This window comes from Heterocephalus glaber, unplaced genomic scaffold (genome assembly GCF_053883595.1).
Source record: "Heterocephalus glaber isolate CG9 unplaced genomic scaffold, H.glaber_assembly_v1.0 deba00001586, whole genome shotgun sequence".
Taxonomy (NCBI): domain Eukaryota; kingdom Metazoa; phylum Chordata; class Mammalia; order Rodentia; family Bathyergidae; genus Heterocephalus; species Heterocephalus glaber.
The window spans coordinates 3,673,151-3,678,711 of NW_028258364.1; the positions used below are offsets into that span (position 1 = coordinate 3,673,151).

Consider the following 5,561-nt stretch of genomic DNA (forward strand, 5'->3'; position numbering starts at 1 on the left):
ATAAAATATCAGAGTTTGTATACAGAGTTCTCTATGCTTCCTTATTTTAATTGACTTACTCAATTAATCACTGGCTAAAGGAACATAAGGAGCCACTGGACCCTTAAAGCTGGGAGGTGATATATCCAAGACAATTGCATTAGAATTTGTTTGTATGGAATAAACATTTTAATCTACCTCTCACTGTGAAATATTTTAATATACTCATTAAATCTGTTAACTTTAAAAATAACTTAGATAGAATTTCCTCTAAAACTTGATTTGACATCAAGAAAAGTGAAATATGACATTGGGTGCTGGCGGTAGACTACAGGATTGAGCTGTGGCTTTACCACCTAACAATGTATGTCTTTGAGCAAGGAAGTTGGCCTCTCTACTTCCCGTTCCTTAAAGGAAGGTGAGAATGGAACCAACCAAGAGGGACAAGGTATATATATTATTACTATTATTACTAAAGAAAAGTTAAGGTGGGTAAGTTCCTCTGTTGACTTTTAGCTCCCCTTGAATTTCTTTTTTTATATATAGATGGCTTTTATTTGATTGAGGTGAATGCCATTTATTCTAATTTTCTGTAGGGTTTTTATCACAAATGAGTACTGGACCTTGTCAAATGCTTTTCTTGTGTCTACTGAGATGATCATACTATTTTTGTCTTCAGTTCTGTTGATATGGTGTATTACATTTATTGATTTGCATGTGTTGAACCATCCCTGAATCCCTGGGATGAATCTTACTTGGTCATGGTGTATGATCTTCCTGATGATTTGTTGCATTCTGTTTGCCAGTATCTTATTGAGAATTTTTGCATCTATGTTCATTATGGAGATTGGCCTGTAGTTTTCTTTTTCGGTTGGGTCCTTCTCTGGTTTCGGTATCAGGGTAATACTTGCTTCCAGAAACGATTTTGATATTATTGCTTCCCTTTCTATTTCATCAAAGAGTTTGAAGAGAACTGGCTGTAGATCACTAAATTTCTTGTAGAATTCAGCAGTGACTCCATCAAGACCTGGGCTTTGTTGGTAAGCTTTTAATTACATTTTCAGTTTCATTGACTGATATTGGGTTATTTAGAATTTTTATATATCTTCTTGATTCAACTTTGGTAATTCATATGTATCTAGGAATCTGTCCATTTCTTCTGTGTTTCCCATCTTATTAGAGAACAGGTTCTCAAAGTAGATATTGATGATCTTCTGGATTTCCACATGATCCATTGTGATTTCACCCATTTCATCCCTAATTGCATAAATTTTGTGTGTATTCTTGGGAAAATTCACTATGCAGAACTAGCCTAGCAGTGTGAGAAAGTTATCAGAGCCCTCCACCCAAGAACAGACTCTCTCTTCCCAAGAAACATTATGTTTGGTGTGTCCAGAGCTTTGTAGTAAAACAGTGGAGCTGTAGGCAGAGGTATCATGAACCCAGCAAGGAATGGACATGGAGGAGGGTTTGTGACAAGGTTGGGGTGCAGATTAGAAATATTCATGCCTGAGATCCAAGAGTATAGAATACCTCATCCTACCCTAGAAAATATGGATATTGGTAGATTGGTACTGTATCTTTCTAAACTATCATTAGAAAAGAACTCTATAAAGTAAACTCTAAAATGAATAAAAATACTACTTTACTACCCTGCAGCTTAACCATTTATGAGCCTGGCCCATTTTCAGCTCCTCTGAGCATCTGTTCATGTTAAGAAAGATTTAGTCGAGTGGAAACTGCCTCCATGACAAATGAAGTCTCAGCTTCTCATACCAAGGCCAATTTTCTCTCTAGTGCTACATATATGCTACACACATTTCAGTCCAGGAAGGACGGTCAAAACCAGTTATTAAATTATTTCAGTGATTGAAGATCATATTTTTTTTTGCATTTCAATAATTTTATTGAAAGGTATATCTCTTAGTACCAAACAGAAAGGTAGTTGGTTAGGTTACCTCTGCCAACTCAAAATTAATACTGATGTTTTCAAAATATTGAAATATATTAGCCTTATGGTAAAACTGAAGGTATCCACAAAACATGGTTTACAAAAAGTTAAATGTAGAATATACTGTGGTTCTTTGGTTTATTTTTCAATGCTTATTTATCCGTAACATGATGTCAAAATTGGTTACATCCATTCTGGATAGACTCAGGCTTCAGGCTGCACTAACTGTTTACAACACTAACAATATATGTACATTTCCTTATATTGATTGGCTCATATGGTGAATTCCAAACACTACCTCAGCAATCTCATAACTATGCTTCCTTACTTTTCTTAAGACACATTATGGAAATTTGTGAAAGTATATCCTATTCCTTAAAAAACAAAACTGGAAGCAACAGCAGTTTTATAGAAATAGTCCATAGTAAAACCTGGAGTGTTTTATCTAGCCAGAACTTAGGATAAAGCAAGCTTTCAGAGTGGTAATTGATTTTGACTTAACTAGGTAATATAATAGGGCGTATTTTTTTTAAATGGAACTAGATAAGACTGAGGAAGTAGATTCTGTATAGAAATTTTTATCATTGATACAAATGTCACCTATTTTTTAGAAGAAACATTAAAGATAGCTCAATAAATATGGCAAACTTGGTAGATCTGTATTTTGGCTTAATGCAAAATGTTTTTAAATTTAAATGTAATTCCCATATAGCAATAACATTCTCATCTCTGAACTATCTATTACTTGCATTATGGGTACCAAGAAACTATTACATTATCTAGAATATAACCTTTATTATGCCTTTAAAAAGTGCATGTGTGAAATGTTGGTTTTGATGTAAACCTCATAATTTAAAATTTAACACTTAAATTAAGTAGGTTACCATTTTCCATATCACCTAAATATAATATATTGATCCAGTATAGAAAGTTAAATTAATGTTAGAAATCAAGATTCACAGTTGATCTTTTCAGGCTTATATTGTTTCACTTTTATGTCTTTAGCTTTACAGATGAATTCGAATCTAAACAATCTTACTGCAGCATTATATTAATTAGGCAGTTTTCCAAAGACGGAGAACATCGTACTAATCTAATTGTGATGTTTTGAGGGTTCATAATTTATTTTGTTTTGGGGGGATTTTTTGGTACCAAGGATCGAACTCGGGCCCTTGTGCTTGCGAGGCAGGCAGTGGCACCACTGAGCTAAATCCCTGGCCCGAGGGTTAATAATTTAAATCAATTATAACATTATGGAATCCATAGTTCAGGGTTGTTGCTGCAATTATACTACTTATGTAAAGAACAAAAACCCCCAACCTATCAAAAGTTTATCTAAATACTGCTAGCTGTTAAAAGTAAATTTTTCATGTCCAAGTTTCACAATCATATGTGGATGTATTAAATATTAACATTTAGTTTTGAGTAGGAAAAGATAAATCATTATATAAGTTAATAAATTTAGATGGCAAGAACACATAGAATATATGCAGTGATTGAATTTATGTTTTTTATGAATATAATTATTTTCTATTATTCCAATTGCAATAGCAGCATGTTGAGACATACTGGCAATTTTCAGAAACCCAAAAGCAATCATCTGCTTTGTATTATTTTTTCTTTAGGTGTAACATTCAAAGTCATAATGATTCTGCTTACAAGCTAACAGTCTCCAATTAGTTCACATATGATCAAACTTTTGGTCCTATTATAACTTTAAATGAGCTGGAGCTCAGGGCTACAGTTAGCAAAATGTTCAATTAAAAAAGCATTACTTCAGCACTACCTTAAAATTCAGATGATCAAAGAAGACATTGTTTTCTAAGCTGCTAATTTAGTGAAATGGTTAACATACATGTCAGAGATTGGAAATTCCTAAGGGTTTTTTTTAAGTTTTTTTGAGACAGGGTCTCGCTATGTAATTTAGCCTGAACTTGAACTCACTATGTAGCCCAGGCTGGCCTCAAACTCCTATGATGATCCTCCTGCCTCAGCCTCCCAAGTGCTATGTACCAATGTACCACTATGCCTGGCCCTTAGGGTATTGTACCTTATATATAGCAAATGCCTTCAAATATTAGCTGACTAGATTGATGATACCAGTTTTTCCCTTTTGCTATTCCAAGTCCAGTTGGTTTATTTTGAAGATAATATTTCAATACTTCAATTGTAGAAGAAAATTATACAATTTTCTCTATACAGAGAATAACAGCCAAAACTACCAATTAAGAAACCGTTTCAGGAATTGTTGGAAGGTAAGTTATTCTATAGTAACTATGCTTCAGTTGCTGTGCAGTATGCCTAGAAACAATCCACTTTAACTTCTGAACATTTGGTTTGGAACACTTGTTTGATGAATATTCAGTTAAACACTTGGATACAAGCTCTTGCCAGAAGGTCAGATCTCTGCCATTTATCTTGGAATGTTTCTGCAGACATTCTACTCCTTCTGTTAACTCTGTACACTTCTGTGCTTGGATCTCCAATGCAGTGATAGATACGGCCAACACAGAAGGCTTTGCTTTAGAAAATAGGATCCTGTAGTGACATGCCTTAAGCTGAGCTTCTAGTCTTTCAAAATTTAGGCTAATTTTCCTTTCAAATGGCAAGCTGTCCTGAATGAGAGAATAATAGAGTTGTAGAAATTGAAAGGCAGTGATAGCTTTGACTTTCCAACACACCTTCTCCAATACAATCTTTTCCACTTGAATCAGATCTGAAACCGTGAACCAATACTGACTTACTCAGATCAAGTCAGTTGCCAGTGGGACATTTCTTTCCTCTTCTATTGATTTTACAGCCAAATAAAAGCAGCTGAGTCCAACACACCCAAGATGCTTGCCCTGTACCTTCATTTTAGACAGGAATCTGTCCAATAAATTCACAGCTAGAGAAAATGTCTCCGTATCAAAGCCAACAAACAGAGTTAGACTAAGAAGATCTTTCACTTCAAAGTGCCTCAGTCTTGCAGTCATTCTAAGGCCATTATCATGTGGCAGACTCAATTAGTCTCAAGCCGGAGACCTTTGGCTGACATCTGGCCTCCTGTTCCAACAGGGTATTCAGCTGGTGTAGCAGTTTCTGGGAGTCCACTGTTGTCAGGACTTCTGTCATCTTGCTAGAGACTGTGGATCCTCAGTGTGATCACCCTCCCAGGGCCTGCTCTCACCTTGCCCCACGGTATCGGATAGGAGAGGCCTAGGAAAGGAGAACACTCAAGGGCAGGAGGGGAGAGGCCTGGGGAGGGAGAACTATCCTGGGTGGAAGTCTCTGCAGCCCCGCCGAGACTCCACCACCCTCCTCTCAGTTGGACCACCGCCGAAGATCATATTTCAAATAAAAGCAAAAGTTTTCTACTATGCTGCAGCTATTTATAAGGCAGACTGAATATCAGACATATCTGGAGTAAAGATATAAAATACAATATATGAAGATACTGATTTTGCAAGCACTCAATCTTGCTATAATTCTCCAAGATAGAATTTTTAAGCAAGTTTATATGTGTGCATATGTACACATGCATACACATGTACATCAGCATACCTAGAATAAATGACATGCCAGATTCAGAATTCTTCACACCTGCAAGATATCCTGAATCACACATCCAATATCTTTCATGGCTAAAATG

At 35.7% G+C, this 5,561-nt stretch overlaps 1 pseudogene; it reads right to left on the bottom strand.

The window, feature by feature from the left end:
* Positions 1–4,155: 4,155 nt before the first annotated feature.
* LOC106010250 (cyclin-G1 pseudogene) lies at positions 4,156–5,044 on the bottom strand (annotated as a pseudogene).
* Positions 5,045–5,561: the final 517 nt, after the last annotated feature.